This window comes from Eriocheir sinensis, chromosome 63 (genome assembly GCF_024679095.1).
Source record: "Eriocheir sinensis breed Jianghai 21 chromosome 63, ASM2467909v1, whole genome shotgun sequence".
In the NCBI taxonomy this organism is placed as follows: domain Eukaryota; kingdom Metazoa; phylum Arthropoda; class Malacostraca; order Decapoda; family Varunidae; genus Eriocheir; species Eriocheir sinensis.
In genome coordinates, this window is record NC_066571.1 from 5,934,668 (window position 1) to 5,952,593 (window position 17,926).

The window sequence follows — 17,926 nt, forward strand, 5'->3', positions numbered from 1 at the left end:
TCGGGTTTTCATGAGTGTTTCTTTAGGTTCACGGTACAGAAGAAGGGTCAAACTACCACCAGGGCCATCAGAGTCCCCGTGAGAATGCCCCAAACTCCTAGGAAAACCGTGTCAAACATGTGTCCTTGTGTCATAGTTATTCCTGATGTGTGCCGTAATAACACACACACACACACACACACACACACACACACACACACACACACACTTGCAAACACAGTACCAGGTGCATGCAAACAGTCACTTGTGTTGGACAGACTCAGAGGCGGTTAACAGATTTTTGGTTTAAAGGGCTCGACGGAAATGCACGCAGTTAACATGAAGAAAATACTTTATGTGGCACCGGATGATGATAATCTCACGAGGCTGACATACGGTACAGCATGGATGAAGGGAGAGGGGTAGGGGGGGGTAGGAGGCTGCATGGATGAAGAGGGGGGGTAGGGGGGAAGGGTACGAAGAGAAACACCGGGGAATGCAGAGTGTATCCAAATGCGAATCGCTTGTATACTGATTCAACGTTCATCGCTCAATTGTTCACTTTATAATGGTCATACTTGTTATTTCTGCGCATTCTGTGTGTGTGTGTGTGTGTGTGTGTGTGTGTGTGTGTGTGTGTGTGTGTAAGACAGTAAGGCGAAACTCCATCACTGCACACACTAATCTTTCGGCTTTGAGATGACACAGTTGATGCTGCTCTGCAAAATAAATAAATGATTGAATAAATGAATAAAAAAAAATATGCGCAGCGTCTGTCTCCATATGCTGAGTCCTGCAAAGCTAAGCCGGTAACGATCCTACCCCAAGCTTCCCTTAGTGACTGCCGGCCTTCCTCCTCGCCTCTTGGCCGCAGAAAACCCCACGAGTGTACTTCAGGCAATCAGGGAATATGAGAAATCCCCTTGACACCGTGCCTGTCGTCAGATATTGATTATAAGAAACTGCAACGATCGAAACCCGTAGACTTTTTTGCCTGTTCACTCCCTTTGGTGTTCCGTTGGGGATGAAATACTGAGGCATGACACGAGGCCCCAGGAAGGCACTACCGGAGGCCTGACATATGGTACCGCCCGCCAGCAGGATCTACTCACCCGGCCAGTGGATCAGCAGGCCGACAGGCAGACACGCAGCTCCCCCAGGCGTCCTCGTGATCACCAAGGCAGCTTCAGGGTCCCAGAGCTCACGCCGGACAGAAGGCAGTGTGGAACTTTCATGGTTTGGCCGAGCAATGGGTGCCGAAGAAGTGTGGCCAGCGGACAGGCGAGGCGCAGCACTCCCCCGCTGGCGAGTAGCTGTTGAAACTGCGTCTGGTCGTCGGCTGATGATTTTCTCGGCCAGGAAATACTGTCGTTGCTTATCGTTATCCAGCAAATTCGTGAGCAGGAAATTAGTGAAGGTGAAAGTTAATATTTCCACGGGGCTGCGAGTGACGAGGGAAATAGAGGAAGGTGGAAGTGGCACTCTCTCTTTAAGTGAGAATATCAAACTTAACCCTCGACCTGGCACTCCAGATCACCTTGCAGCCTCTCGAAAAACGGTTATAGGGTCAAATATCTTCCCTAGAGTCGAATTTCCAGCACAGGAGGAGAAGTCACATTGAGAGAAGAGCGTCCAGGCCCGTGAGAGTTAGCGAGGGCGCCGCGCAGAGGATTGTGGGTCGCTCATTGATCGGAAAGTCAGCTGAGCGGCGCTGGCTGGTGGTGCCTCGCTCAGTGCCGGGGAATGTCGGTCACACACACACACACACACACACACACACACACACACACACACACACACACACTGCAAGCTTGTTTTCGGCAGCCTGGAGAGCACTAGCGGCCAAGACAACACGCACTCACCTCCTCCTTCATTTCTTCCCTTTCCTCCTCCCTCTCCTTCTCCCTTATCTCCTCCCTTACCTCGATCCTCCTTCACCTCCTCCTTTATTTCCTCTCACTTCCTTTTTCACCTACTCCCTCACTTCCACCTCCACCCATACCAGTCACCCCCTCCACCTCCCAACACCTTAATACTTGATACGTAAACACCGCCACCACCACCACCACCACACCATCATCTCCGACACCACCACCACCACCGCCACATCATCATCTCCGACACCACCACCACCACCACCACCACCTCCGACACCACCACCACCACCACCACCATCTCCGACACCACCACCACCACCACACCATCATCTCCGACACCACCACCATTCCTACCACCCCTGACACCACAATCATCACCTAAAACAAGAACTAGAACAACAACAATAACACCACCCCCACCAACTACTACTACTACTACAACAACAACGACAACAACAACTACTACTACCACCACCACTACTACTACTACTACTACTACTACTACTACTTAAGCGATATAAAACGACACCATCCCGTGCTAATGGCGGCGAGAAGGTAATAGTTTGAGGCGATAAAATATTTAAGTGGATGTTATGAATAATGAAGCGAACCTACAACGCCATAAATAATTACTACAATAACACTTAACGGCCACAAGTGTTGCTGCTTCTGCTGTTATTGTTACTACCACCACCACCACTACTACTACTACTACTACTACTACTACTACTACTACTACTACTACTACTTCTATCCTTCTTCTTCTTCTTCTTCTTCTTCTTCTTCTTCTCTTTTACTACTACTACTACTACTACTACTACTATTACTACTACTTTCACCCTTACTACCACCAAGCATATAATAATCTCCAACCTTTATTTCCGGAAGAGTATCGCGCCGGAAGTCTCGTGAGGACGCAAAACTAACAGCGCTTCCAAGTTTGTCTTAAAGAAAAAAAGAAAATCGGCGCTTTCATTGGGAATTCCACCGACGAGCAGCGGGCGAGAGGATTTTGAGGGTGATTTCGGAGACTCGACGAGATAGATGAGGGAGAGCGGGATTACTGGGCAAGAGGAGGAGGAGGAGGAGGAGGAGGAGGAGGAGGAGGAGGAGGAGAAGTAAAAAATATAATAATAATAATGATAATAATAATAATAATAATAATAATAATAATAATAATAATAATAATAATAATAATAATAATAATAATAACAAAGAAAAGGAAAAATAATGGATAAATCAGAGGAATATGATGATGATGATGATGATGATGAGGAGGAGGAGGAAGAGGAGGAAGACGAGGAGGAGGGGAAGAAAGAAGAAAAATGATGAAGAAGAAGAAATGAAAAATAAAGAGGAGGAGGAGGAGGAGGAGAACGATGAGGCGGAGGAGGAGGAGGAGGAGGAGGAGGAGGAGGAGGACGATGACGACGAGGAGAAAGAAGAAGAACAACAAGAAAGATAAAAAAAGAACGAAGCACAAGACAAGGAGAAGGCGTTGGGGCAGCAGGAGGAGGAGGAGAAGGAAGAGGAGGAGGAGGAGGAGGAGGAAGAATAGGAGGAAGAGGTGATAAAGCAAGAAGCGGGATGCGAAGGACGAGGAGGGACGAGGAGGGGCGAGGGACGAGGAGGGACGAGGGACGAGGAGGGACGAGGAGGGGCGAGGGACGAGGAGGGACGAGGGACGAGGAGGGAGGATCACCAGCAGGCTTCTATGACATCAAACCGTCGCCATGGTGATTCTGATTAAGCCGGATAACGACGGCCAAGAAAAAGTCGACTTCGAAAGACCAACTCACCGTAAGGCCGCTGATAAAAGGAACTACAGAGAGGAACGTTGAGGGGGGGAGCGGGGGAGGTGAATGGGAGGCTGGGGAAAGGGAGAAAGAGAGGAAGGGAGGGTGTGAGGGAGTGGGGATGGGGGGAAAGTGAGGGGGAGTTTGAGGTGGTGGCTGGGGAAAATGAGGGAGAGGGGGGAGGAGATGAGAGGTGTCAGAGTGGGGAGGTGAGAGGAGAAGCAAGAGGGAGAGACGAATAGGGGAGATGAGAAGGGGAAGAGGGATGGGGAGGGGTGAGAAGGGGAGGAGAAATGGGGATGGGGAGACGTAGGTATTGAAAAAGGTGGAAATGATAGGGTAAGAGGAAAGGGGAAGATAAATGGAGAAGGGGAGAGGGGGAGAGAATGAAAGGGGAGTTGGGAGAGAAAGATGAATGGGGAGAGTGAGCTGGGGGAGACAAATGGGGCAAGGGAGAGGAAGAGAATGAGTAAGAGAGGTGAGAGAAAGGGAGGGAGAAATAGGAAAAGGGAGACTGAGAGGTTGAATAGGGGGGGGCATGAGGGTGGGGGGAGAGGGGGGGGGGTGACTGACAGCAGGTGACGGAAGGTGGAACTAACTAATTAAGGTGAGAGCGGCAATCCTATGACGAGAAGGATGAAGGAAGGAAGGAAGGAAGGAAGGGAGGGAGGGAGGGAGGGAGGGAAGAAAGGCTGGAGTAAGGACAGAAGTAAGTAGTAAGGAAACATGGAAATGGAAACATGGAAATGCAGGCAACAGAAAGCCTGTGGCTCATTACGAGGTCATTTAATCCGACCGCCACTTGGTGAGCAGAAGCCCTCGTTATTCAGTTTACTCCTGACGCAGCGAAATGACGGTCGATTCTATATTTGAGAGTTGATGATTCGCATTTTTTACTACTTGAGGAAAGATTTGTCCAGTGGCGGATGACTCGGTTTGAAAAGAAACTCTTCAATGTCTGTGTTACATCGACTCGACTGAATGGGTAAAAGTTCTTGAGTTGGTTTGCAGTTCAAAGAATTTGGAGTAATCGACGTTTGAACTTTTTTTTTTACTGAAGACTTGAATCATATCCCCTCTAGGGCGCTTTTTCTCCAATGTAAAGAGATTGAGTCGCTTGAGCCCTGAAGGTTGGAATCATCTTTGTGGCGCGTCGTTGAATCCTTTCCAGTAAAGCAATGGAAGGGAGACCAGAACTGCACTGCATACTCGAGGTGAAGTCTTACCATGGAATTATACAAGGATAGCATCGTTCCTCGCTATGAACCAGGTCACTGCTGATAGTGACTCCAAGATCCTTATTCATGATGTATGTGGTTACTATTTTGGGACCCAAGTCAACATTAAAAGACATTTGCCATTTTTCCGACCATTCGATAATGTGATTGAGGTCTTTCTGAATGATTCATCTCCACCGGTGTCATCTGCAAATTTCGATATTGTGGATTTCAGTCCTGATTCTAGGTCATTGATATATATGATAAAGAGGATGGGTCCCAGCACTGACCCTTGAGGCACTCCACTAGTGACTGGTAGCCAATCGGAAGGCTGTCCGAAGGAAAGGAAAGGAAGGAAAGAAGTATGGAAGGAAGGAAGGAAGGAAGGAAGGGAAGTGAAGGAGAAACATAACTCAAAGGTAAACACAACAAGGAAAGAAGGAAGGAAAGTGAAGGAGAAACATAACTCACAGGTAAACACAGGAAGGAAGGAAGGAAGGAAGGAAGGAGGGAAGAAAGAAAAAAAGAAAGAAAGAAAGAAAGAAAGGAAGGAAGGAAGGAAGGAAGGAAGGAAGGAAGAAAAGAAAGCTAGAGGAAGTAATTAAGTAAGTAAATAAGTAAGGAAGGAAGGAAGCAAGGAAGGGAGGCAGGAATGAATGAATGAATGAAGGAAGGAAGAAACAAAGGAAAGAAGGAAGTGGAGGAGAAACACAACTCACAGGTGAAAAAAAATGACACCTGAAGGATTACTTAATTAACAGTAACGGCCGAAGAACCAGGTAATTAAGGGAAGCAGCGCAGGACTCACAGGTAAAAAAAAAGAAAAAAAGTAAGAAGTAGAACAAAAACGATAAAGGGAAACAGGTAGAAAAAGGGAAAGGATAAATAAAAGAAAACAACAAATAAAAGGATGAAAAATGAATAAAATAAAGAAAAAAAGTTAAAAAGAGAAATGCTAAAAAAAACCAACCGATGAATAAAAGGATAAAAAATAAATAAAATAAAGGAAAAAGGAAAAAAAATAAAAAGGGATATTTATTAATTTTAACGACAAAGGAAACGGATCAAAAGACAAACATAAATAAAAGAAAAAAAAAGACCAAAGTAAAAAAAAAAGACATTAAAAACCCACTAAATCAACTTTTACAGGTGTCTTGATGTTCCTCCACAGGTGAGGCAGAACCAATCGCTACAGGTGAGAGAGAGAGAGAGAGAGAGAGAGAGAGAGAGAGAGAGAGAGAGAGAGAGAGAGAGAGAGAGAGAGAGAGAGAGAGAGAGAGAGAGAGAGAGAGAGAGAGAGAGAGAGAGAGAGAGAGAGAGAGAGAGAGAGAGAGAGAGAGAGAGAGAGAGAGAGAGAGAGAGAGAGAGAGAGAGAGAGAGAGAGAGAGAGAGAGAGAGAGAGAGAGAGAGAGAGAGAGATAGCCATTTGATTACAGGCGAGGGAGGAAGGAGGAAGAGGGAAGGAGGAAAACAAAGGAAAGAAGATGAGGAGGGTAACAGGGCACGTATGGGAGAGTAGCCTTTGTGAGAATCTGGGGTAAAGGAGGAGGAGGAGGAGGAGGAAGAAGAAGAGAAGGAGGAGGAGGGTAAGTAGAACACATATGGGGAAAGGAAGCGTTTGAAAGAGGATCTGGAGGAGAGGATGATGAGGATGATGATGATGATGATGATGATGAAGAAGAAGAAGAAGAAGAAGAAGAAGAAGAAGAAGAAGAAGAAGAAGAAGAAGAAGAAGAAGAAGAAGAAGAAGAAGAAGAAGAAGAAGAAGAAGAAGAGAGTAAGTAGAACACGTAGGGGAAAATGGAGTTCTTAAGGAATGATCTTGAGGGAGAGGAATATGATGATGTTGGTGATGGTGATGACGAGGAAGAGGAAGAGGAGGGCTGAACCTTTTCCAGGAACTCCTCTCCCACGACAGACCCCCAGAAGAGATGAGGGAGAACGCAAACAAAATATATGACAGAGGGACGGAGGAGGAGAGGCCTACCAGGGAACGGCAGCAGCTCAAGGGCTAAAAACAACCACACAATGAACAAAAGAACAATATGGAACGGTCGAAGCTTCCCTACCAACTCCCTTCCCTCCGTAGGCTTCCCAGTAGAGGTGAGAGAGAAAGGTAAAGAAAAGTATAGTTATAAGAGTTAGGAAGGAACAGAGGCAACGGAATCATCATCTATGCCTCTCACTCTATACAACCTATCTCTACCTCTCACTCTATACACTCTACCTCTACTTCTCACCCTATACTTCCATACTTCCTATACACATCTATGCTTCTTTTCATGGGAGCAGTGATTAGTTGGCTTTTTTGTGTCCATTTATTTTTACCCTTGAGCTGCTTCCTTTACCGTAAAAAAACAATATACAAACAAAACTGGTGTAGAATGGCCGAACCTTCCCCCTATGGACCCTTCTCTCCCCATAGCCCCCCACCCCCCATATAGAAGCGAGGGTAAAGGTAAACACAATTACTGACAGGAAGGAAGGAAGAGAGGAAGGAAGGTCCACTCGTTTACAGGAGAGGCTGGAGCGACATCAACAGAACGGCAATCATAATGGGCGGTATTTTCAGAACCTCAAGTCAGCTATTCCCAGAGGCCGCAAAGGAGATCAGTCGGGTCTAATGAGTGTTATTTTTAGGTTCGCGGTACAGAAGAAGAGTCCAGCTACCACCAGGGTCATAAAGTTACCGAATCTTAAGTCAGCTATTCCCAGAGGCTGCAAAGGAGATCAGTCGGGTCTAATGAGTGTTATTTTTAGGTTCGCGGTACAGAAGAAGAGTCCAGCTACCACCAGGGTCATAAAGCTGCCCCTGGAAACGCTCAGAACTCCTACGAAAGCCTTGTCAAATGTGTCTGCTTGGGTTTCCGAGTATCACGTCAACTATTTTCAGTGGCTGCAAAGGAGATCAGTCGGGTCTAATGAGTGTTATTTTTAGGTTCGCGGTACAGAAGAAGAGTCCAGCTACCACCAGGGTCATAAACCTACCCTGGAAACGCTCAGAACTCCTACGAAAGCCTTGTTAAATGTGTCTGCTTGGGCTTCCGAATCTCAAGACAACTATTCCCAGAGGCCGCAAAGATCAATCGGGCTCTAATGAGTGTTATTTTTAGGCTCATGACACAGAAGAAGAGTCCAGCTACCACCAGGGTCATAAAGCTACTCCTGGAAACGCTCAGAACTCCTACGAAAGCCTTGTCAAATGTGTGTTCTTTGGTGTCGTAATGTTTAAGAATATGACCCAAAAAAGTCAGCCCGCCACGTCACAATACCGCGGCCGCCGCTCGACGCCTACACCAGCTCAGTCAGTCGCGTGAGAAGTCTCCGGCGAAGACATTTTAGTTTCCAGTTTCATTCTAATGAGCTTGTCAGGCCCATTACAGGGAGGGTCGTGGGCAGATGTAGGAGGAGGAAGAGGGGGAAGGGAAAGAAGAAGAAAAGGAAGATGGTGATGATGGTGGTGGTAGTGATGATGATGATGATGATGATGATGATGATGATGAGGAGGAGGAGGAGGAGAACTTAAGAATGAGGAAGATGAGGATGAAGATGAAAAGGAGGAGAAGGTTGAGGAAGACGAGGTGGAGGAGGAGGAAAAGATGACAAAGAAGAAGGAGGAGGAGAAGCAAAAGGAAGGAGAAGGAAGAGGAAAAGAGGAGGAGGAGGAAAAGGAGCAGAAAGAGGAGGAGGAAGAAGAGGAAAATAAGGATGAGAATGAGAAAGATGACTATGAAAATATGAAGGAGGAGGAGACGGAGAAGGAGGAGAAATAGAAGACAAATAAGGATGACGATGAGGAAGATAAGGATGAAGATGGGGAGGAGGCGAAGGATAATAAAGATGAGGACGACGATGATTAGAATGAAGAAAATGATGAGGAGAAAGAGAAGGAAGAGGAGGAGGGAGGGCGGGAAGGCGGGAGATTTTCTTTGCCCTTCCCCTTAACGCAGCCTGGAAAAATAACTTCTCGATCCCGGCAATCTGAGTCCCCAGCTTGCCTCCTTTGTGCGGCCACTGTAGCGTAGGGACGGGGCGGCGGGGATTGAGGGAGGATGGGGAAAAGACAGGAGGTGACAGGCCGTTGGGGTGGGGAATAAGGGCGACGGGTAAAAGACGGGAGATGACAGGCCAATGAGGACGGCACAGGGAAGCAACGAGTGGACAGGACACGAGAGACAGAGCCAATTAAGATAGGGAGAAAGGTGCAGGCCGTATAGAAGGCGGGGGCCGAGGGAAAGGGGTTGGGGGGGGGGGGGCTCTTAGCACAAACTCGTGTATAAGTTAGGCAGTTTTGAACGATTTTTTTGAGGTCAGGTTCTGGCGGCGGCCTTTGGTATGGATATTACTCTGTGGCTTAAAATCATCCCTCAAACTATCACGTCATAGGCTTTGTAGATCGAGTATATATATCCGGCATGCCCCGCGGCAGGCTGAGACGAGGAACGGGGCGGGGCACACACAGCAGCTGACCTTCCTCCTCAAGCCCAAAACAACCAAACTAAACAAACGGCCGAGGGCATAAAGACATTACCGTGACAACCCATCATCCTGGAGGGTTGTTTGTGTTCTCGGAGGATAATGGCCCCGAGGCTGCCGCTGACAGCCACCCTCCCGCCGGGCACAGCCGCTGCCTTGCACATGCCGCCTCCTTGCAAACGACAGGGCGCTGGATGCTGACGTTGACACAATGCTTTATGGGAGACGATAATGGTTGGAGGTACCGCACCGAGCCCTGGCAAGGAGGCTGACAACAGCTAGCGACACCTGGCGCGGCCCGCAGGTAAACAGGCTATGACAAAAAATCCTGTTAAAAGGTTGTGTGTTTTGAGCCTCAGATTTTCCTGGCGGTGGTGAGGCCCAGCGGTGGTCAATGAGCCTCCAGCCAAGGCGACAAGAAAGGGAGGGAGGGGGGGGCGTCTGATGCCTGTGAACAAAGACAGCACGGAGGAGCATTGTGTGCCATTTAATTAGATCCTTCCGACCCTGCAGTGTGTTAACAAGAAAATAAAGTCTTGTAATACTCTTAACACGCAGAAGACGCGCTCCGAGGGCTGACAGGACAACAAACAGGACACACATTCCCGCATGCCACGAGCAGTGTTGTGGTGGGCTGGGCGGCCAAGGCATGCCAGGCGGCGTGAGCATGTTGGCGCCGCCACGCGGGGAGCAGAGTGAGACGGGCAGGCGGGAGCAGCTCACATGAAGGAGGGAGCTCAGGCTAGGCGGAGAGGCGCTTGCCCGGTGCGCCGCGGGGAGAGAGGGGGCGGGGGGCGGAGAGTGGGTGAGCAGGTGGGGTGAGGAGCCAGTGTGTGTGTGTGACTCGCTGGTGATAAGAAGAGGCGGCGGCTAGTGGTGACGCGCGGTCCTCGCTCACGATTCTTGCCTCCCCGCTTCTTGGAGGCTGAGCGACTCTGACAACAGCCGATGCAAGGCGTTGGCAGGGCACGGCACCACCTCCATAAGTACGTGTGTGTGGCGTGCGGCGCCTGTGTGTGTGCGTGCGGCCCGGAGCGGCGGAGTGACGAGCGAGACATGTGGGGCAGTACTTGTAAACTTGTACACACGGGAGCACTCTCTCGGCGGGGTGCGCTGGGTCAAGACTCTCACGCGGGATATACCGCCTGAGGAGGTTGACACCGCGGGTCTGTGATGGTTGAAAACAGACTATAATTACCAATATGTGATGTGAAAACGTGAATCAATGCTGAATAAAGAAGAAGAAACAAACAAACAACAAAAAAAAACGCGGTCGACTTAAAAAAAAAAAAAAAATGACTGCACAAAATTGCACTGAAAGGGAAGCACTCAAGTGACACAGAATTGACCGACTGAAGGACACGTTCGAAAAAAAAAAGTGTGAGTGCTCTTATAAAGTGGTGGGAGGTCACCCGCCAGGCGTTTGGTTGTTTGTGGCGCTCGCTCGCTCGCCGCCCTGGCAGAGAGGCGAACTTTATCTATATTTTCCCTGCTTTACGATATGTAAGTCAAGGTTAGCTGGTGCATACGTTGGCGGAAGGCCCCGCCTCTGGCCTGCCCCTAAGTGCGAAAACTCATTAAAAACTGCCTATAACCCGGGCCTGAGCAAGCAAACACACACACACACACACACACACACACACACACACACACACACACACACACACACACACGCACACGCTATTTACGTACGTGCATCAATAAAAGTATCAATGTTCTGAATTCTGGCAGAGGATTGGTGTTCTGTGGAGTGTCACCGCTCACACACACACACACACACACACACACACACACACACACACACACACTATTTACATACACGCCACTAGTATCGATGTTCCTGAAATCTGGCTCAGAGGACGGGCGGGGCGGGCGTACGGGCGGATTGGACGGGCCGTCTTAGAAGTGTCGCCTCTCACACCTCTCCACCACAGGGATGCTGGCCCCTTCGCTCCCTTCTCTCGGCGTCTAAACAGGGATAATAATCGATAAGGGCAGGCAGGCAGTGCGTGGGGGATAAAACCAATACGCTCCTTTATCTTACCCAAAGCGATTGACTCTCCTCCTGCAACGCCGATATCCGTAAATGTTGACTCTCCTTCTCTACCACCTCCACCTCCGCCGCCGCCGCCGCTGCCGTCGTCGCCTCCGCCCACCGCCCATCACGTCTCACTCTCGCGCTCTCCAACAGGTTACAAGGGGAACAAAGAGGCCGGTAACTTAATTTTGGGGCGCGGATGAAAATGTATACAGCCAGCCATGAGAGCACAAAGGAATGGCGAGGCGACGAGAGGTGAAATGCCGCAGTTCCTTGTCTGGTAAACACTGTGAACTGCTACTAAACACAGCGAGACACGCACACACACACACACACACACACACACACACACACACACACACACACACACATACAGGCGGCTCGGGAAACAAAGGGTAATCTTGCCGGGTGGGGTGGGGGGGTGGAGCGAAATTTCAGCATCAAAATATAACAAAAAAGGTGATTCTAATTATGTTTTCTGGCGCGCCACGGGAAAGTGTTCTGGCCTGGAGCTCGGGGGGATGATTGAGGGTTTAAAGGGTCATATTCTTAAGCATTGCGGTCCCTATGCACACACATTTGACAAGGTTTTCTCCGGAGTTGTGAGCATTTCCTTGGGTAGTTTCGTGACCCTGGTAATGGTTTGACGAAGCTTCTGCATACACCATGAACGTGAAATTGCTCTCATGAGAACGACATCAATCTCATTTTCGACCTTTGGGAAGAGTTGATATTAGAAGCGGAAGAGTCTGAGAACACCCACACCCGTTTAGCCCGTCCCCTGCGATTGTCATGGATTTGGCCCTCACTGGCAGCCTGGTAACATATAGTCCCAGGTCTTCCTCTGCCTCTGTGGTGGATAGTGAAGTGTTTCCCATGTGGTATTGGTGTGCTGGATATCCCCTCCCAAGGTGCAGGACTTTATATTTTTCTTTATTGAACTGTAGCACATACTTTTTGTTCCATTCCTGTTGCTTGGTGAGGTCTTCTGGTAGGAAATCCGCATCCAAAGAGTTAACAAGGCTCTCGTAGGAATTGTGAGCATTTCCTTGGGTGGTTTAGTGACCCTGTTGATAGTCTGACGAAGCTTCTCTACCATGACAGCGAAAAAAATACTTATGAGAGCGTGATCAATCTCATTTTCAGCCTTGGGAAAGAGTTATGAGAGGCGGAAACATCTGAGAATACACCTTTTAGACTTCAGAGCGAGTTCGATGTTGTGTTGCTTGTTTCTTGAACGCGAAAACACTCTTGAGAACGCGATCAGTCTTATTTTCGGTTTTTGGGAAGAGGTTGATGTGACACGAGGCGGAAGGGTCTGAGAATAGCGACCTTTTAGACTTTAAGAGTGAGTTCGATGCTCTTTTGTTTGTTTCTTGAACGCGAAAACACTCATGGGAACGCGATCAGTCTTATTTTCGTTTTTTTGGGAAGAGGTTGATGTGACACGAGGCGGAGGCGTCTGAGAATAGCGACCTTTTAGACTTTAAGAGTGAGTTCGATGCCCTGTTGTTTGTCTCCTCGCCTCGTGCAGAAGTCCGGAGGAAGAGCGAGATCGTAATGACGGAAGTTGTTTGTCGCGAAGTCGATTACCCCCGTTGTTATGAGAGAGAGAGAGAGAGAGAGAGAGAGAGAGAGAGAGAGAGAGAGAGAGAGATAACAGCAACAACAACAACAACAACAACAGCAGCAGCAGCAACAACAACAACAACAACAAGAACAAGAACAACAACAGCACACACACACACACACACACACACACGCACACATTCCCGCACACACAATTACCTCTCCCTCCCCCCCCCATCCACACACCCTGAGACCGTCCCCTCCTCCTCCTCCTCCTCCTCCTCTAACTTTGCATACGAGGCCCATTTCCCCAATAAGCCCCGCAAGCAACAATAACACGCCCCCACAAAGAAGAAAAAAAAATACACCTCACCTTGCTCAATTACCTGCCCGCAAAAGCCAATACATTCTTTACCTTTATTTCGGCCACTTTCTCTTCTCATGTTTCAGCGTCGCGTCGTGGGCCATATCGACTTTCCCTGCGTGAGTCATCGAAACTAACGTCCGTGTTCTTAAAAGTATCGGCGCCTCAGTCCGTCTGTTTGGAAAGCCTCTCGTAGTAGAAACTGCTGGGGTTTGCAGGGAGTGTTTTGTGAGCCTAGTGATTGTGTTATCCGACTTCTGCATCTTGAAAGGGAAAATCGACCATGAAATCCCGGTTAATCTTCTCTGTGACCTTGGAAAATAGACGTTATGGGAGCTCGGTACGGTTAAGAGTATGGACCTAAGGATTAGCCACCAGCTGAGGTCCGGTTCGGGTCCTATTGTCCGTCCGTCTGTCTCTCGGCCGCAAGATGGCAACAGTGGTATCGATTCGAAGGCTTCCGCTCGAAACACACAACACTCACTTCACACGGGGCCCAGGGAGGTTGTTTGGTCCACTTCCTCATACTTCTCACCCTTTTACTCGTGTTTCCCTGTATCTCTCCCTCTCTTCCTCTCCTCCTCGTCATACTTATTGCTTCCTCGCTTATGTTAACACTTCAGACGGCGCCCAGGGAGGTTGTTTGATTCACTTCCTCACACTTCTCACCCTTTCACTCTCGTTTCCCTGTATCTCTCCCTCTCTTCCCCTCCTCCTCGTCATACTTATTGCTTCCTCGCTTATGTTAACACTTACACGGCGCCCAGGGAGGTTGTTTGGTCCACTTCCTCACACTTCTCACCCTTTCACTCTCATTTATCTATCATTCTTACTCCTCCTCCTCTTCCTCATTCTTTCCTTTCTCGCTTATATTCACACTTAACACGTCCCCATATTTCTCACTCTTACACTCTCGTTCCTCACTCTCGTTTCTCTGTAATGATATCTTCCTCACTTTCCTTCTTCCTCCTCCTCACTCCTTCCTCACTCATACTCCACACTACGGACAAGGACTGGGGTGTACCTTCTCATGTCCCTCACACTTCTTCCTTGCCCATCTAACATGTTTCTCACCCAATTCTTCACTTTTACTTATCAATATTTTTCAGTCGCATGTCCCTCCCTCACCCTCCCTCTCCGCCCTTCATTAATTTCTCAGCCCACGGATACATGATTGATGGCACACCTTTTTCTGCATTCTCTCTCTTGCACTTCACACCAATGTTGCCAGATTGTCGTACTCAGCCTCCCATGTTTGCCGATTTCCGACCCAAAAACTACCTCCTTGACCCCAATAACTGCCTTCATATATAGTTATCGTTAAAATGGTTAGTTACTGGTGTTTTCTGGCGATAGCTATGGCTCAGAAACCGGTAAATACGAGGCTCTGAGTACGATAATATGGCAACTTTGCTTCACACCCACACCACCCTCAGGGACTTCGGAACACCACTCTTTGCTTATAACCTTCTCCTTCCGTTCCTCTCTTTCACTCTTTATATTGGAAATGTGGCACACTTCATACGTCACCCATGTCTCATATTTACGTCACACCCTTATCTTTCATTATATATTTCTCTTCGTCTTCTTTTCTTCTCTGTTTCACTTTGTATACAGGATATGTTGCACAGCTCATCCTTAGCTTCTTCCCCATTCTTATTTCACATTCTTTATCTTCCGTCATCCGCTAAGTTCTTCCTAACACTGTATATCTCTCTTACTTGATAGGTGTTCATTTATATACCACTCCTCCTCATCCTTATACTTCTAACCCCTTTTCCTCCTCATTCTCACTCCACCCGTCCACTCCGCTAAGTCCTCCTTCTTCACTCTATATTTCTCTCTTCCTCGACATGTGTTCATTTTTACAGCATACTTCCTCCTCCTTCTTCTCTCCTTTCTCTCTCCATTTAATCTTACTTCATCTCCTTCATCCTCCATCTTTCATTCCACCTTCTTGCAAGACAAACAGGCCCATGAGGGAAGGCACACAGCACGCCTCTTCTCACCTTCTCGCCTTCACCTTCAGGCTCTCCAGACACCGCGCGAGGAATATGAAACTCAGCCCCCTGCCTTACCTGACCCTCCCCCTCACCTTGTCCCCTCGCCTCCTATTGATATTAGAGAACAAACATACATATCACGCGAGGAATGCAGGTTATGTGCCCACACCATCTTCCTTCCTCAGTTTCAACGTCCCTAGACTTCACCAAAGGGATATGAATCGCCCTCCACTTGCACCTCTCTCCCTCACCTCCCCTTTGTCAGATATTACGTAACAAACAGACAGACAGACGCTTTAGACAAGGACTATAGCCAGTGTCCGCTACCCTCCTTCCTTCCTCACCCTCAACCTCTCCAGACTTCACACAAGGATTAGGGTATGAGGCACCATCCATCGTCACCCCTTTCCCTCACCTCTCTCTCACCCCTCGCCTGATATAACGTAACAAACATGCAGACGTACTAGAGAAGGGACACAACACACGTCTACTCATTTTCCTCACCTTCAACCTCCCCAGAAACCACACAAGGAATAGGAGACACCCTTCAGTATCCTCTCTCTCCCTCATCTTCCCAACAGACAAACATAGAAAACAACACATGCCTCTTCATAGTCCTCACCTTCAACCTCTTCAGACACCACACAAGGAGTAGGAAACAGCCTTCACTTTCCCCTCTTTCCCTCACCTTCCCTTCGCCAGCTATAACGAAACAGACAAACATAGAAAACAACACAAGCCTTCTCTTCTCCCTCATCTTCAACCTCTTCAAACATCACACAAGAAATAGGAAACGCCCCCATTACCCCGTTCCTTCATCCCCTCCCCTCACCTCTCCCTCACTCCTTGCCTCTAAAGACCTCCGGGACATACAGAGGGCATATGGACCGTACCTCTTCGTCCCTTTGCACTTGCTCTTCACGCCTCAATCCTCCACTAAGCCTGTCCTCCCCTGGCAATACAAAAGGAATATGGAACACGTCCTCTCTCTCTCTCTCTCTCTCCCTCTCTCTCTCTCTCCCTCACCTCCCTTCCCTCTCTGCCTCGCCCCTGACCTCCTCTCTTCCTCTCCTCCTCTACGCTCAACGCACATCAGACTCAGATATGAAATACTTGTCATCAACCCCCTGACCCTCCCTCCTGAACCCCCTGACCCCTCCCCTGACCTCCTGACCTCTTTTGACCTCCTTCCTCGTCCCCCTGATCTGATCCCTGCCCTTCACCATTCGGGACCGGAAACATGGAATACCTCTCGTCAACCAATCTAACCTAATCAGAATCGACTGCAAATTGACCTCTCTTTCGGCCACCTCTTTTGATTTTTTTTTGTAGGAGCAGCGAGTAGCGGGCTTTTTTTTATTGTTTCCTTTTTTTGTGCCCTTGAGCTGTCTCCTTTGTTGTAAAAAAAGAAGAAAAAAAAAAAAACGTAACCAGGTCTAACGAATCGAACTTTATCTAACCAAACCAAACCAACACAAACAACAGTAAACCAAAGGGTCCAACACAACCAAAAAGAAGTGTGACAACCATCGCAACCCAAAGCAACCAAACGCAATTTCATCTAGCTAAAGAAATTCAAACGTAAAGCCTAAAGCGAATCAACACAAAAAACAATAAACCTAACAGAGCTCAAAACAACCAAAAACAAACCTGACTTAAACCATCCCAACCCAACGCAACCAAACCAAATCTAATCTAACTCAGCCAACCTAACCCAACTTAACCTAACTCACCTCAAGACCGCCTGGAACTAAATAGAATAAGCCAGACGTAACCAAACCAACCCAACCTAACTTGACCTAACTTCCCCCAAGACCACCTCTAACTCAACCAAAGAAAGCATGACCTAACCAAACCTACCCAACCTAACTTGACCTAACCAAACCCAATGTAATCTAACTTAACCAATCTAACTCAACTGGACCTAACTCACCTTAAGACCGCCTGGAACTCAATAAAATAAGCAAGACCTAGCCGACCCAACCCAACCTAACTTAACCTAACTTCACCCAAGACCAACTTTAACTTAGCGAAAGAAAGCAAGACCTACCCGACCCAACCCAACCTAACTTAACCTAACTTCCCCCAAGACCAACTTTAACTATCAGAGCCGGAGCTAACCAAGAACAACCCAACTTGACCTAACTCACCTCAAAATCACTAGCTCGACCTCCTTCACCCTCCCTCCCTTCACCCTCCTCCTCTTAACTCACTTTTACCGTCAGCTACTCCCGTCAGCCACACCAAAGTAGATAATTCCTTCTTTCTTGATTAAAAATACGTTGAGGACGGCGGTGGAGGTTAGCAGCGGTGGGTGGGTACGAAGGGATAAAGAAGGGCGGCCGTGAAGGGAATAGATTAAACTCTTAACTCCGTGATGTGGGTTCGTGAAAATATCCGCTGGTTCGCCTCTGGATGTGGTCTAATATATGGTCGTATTCTTAAACATTTCAGCAGACACAGCACAGGAAAATTATTGAAAAGCGTGGCCCAATGGGAAAAGGAACACTGAAAGGGCAATGAAAGAATAACAGCTCTAAAAATACATGTGGACTGAGGGAGGAGTGAAGGGTTAGAAGTTCACTGATGTACCACGCGTTGAGAGGC

General features: G+C 48.1%; 2 protein-coding genes across 4 annotated transcripts in view; one reads left to right on the top strand and one right to left on the bottom strand.

Moving 5' to 3' along the window:
• LOC126986913 (intermembrane lipid transfer protein VPS13A-like) overlaps positions 1-1,632 on the bottom strand; it is a 35,115-nt gene extending 33,483 nt beyond the window's left edge. Inside the window, exon 1 of the mRNA XM_050843414.1 lies at positions 1,092-1,632. The gene's annotated coding sequence lies outside the window, so the exon portion shown is untranslated. The remainder of the gene's footprint in view (positions 1-1,091) is intronic.
• Positions 1,633-10,053: 8,421 nt separating this feature from the next.
• LOC126986914 (uncharacterized) overlaps positions 10,054-17,926 on the top strand; it is a 37,144-nt gene continuing 29,271 nt past the window's right edge. Inside the window, exon 1 of one of the 3 annotated variants that reach the window (XM_050843425.1) lies at positions 10,054-10,150. The gene's annotated coding sequence lies outside the window, so the exon portion shown is untranslated. The other 2 variants (XM_050843423.1, XM_050843424.1) reach the window with 2 other exon arrangements.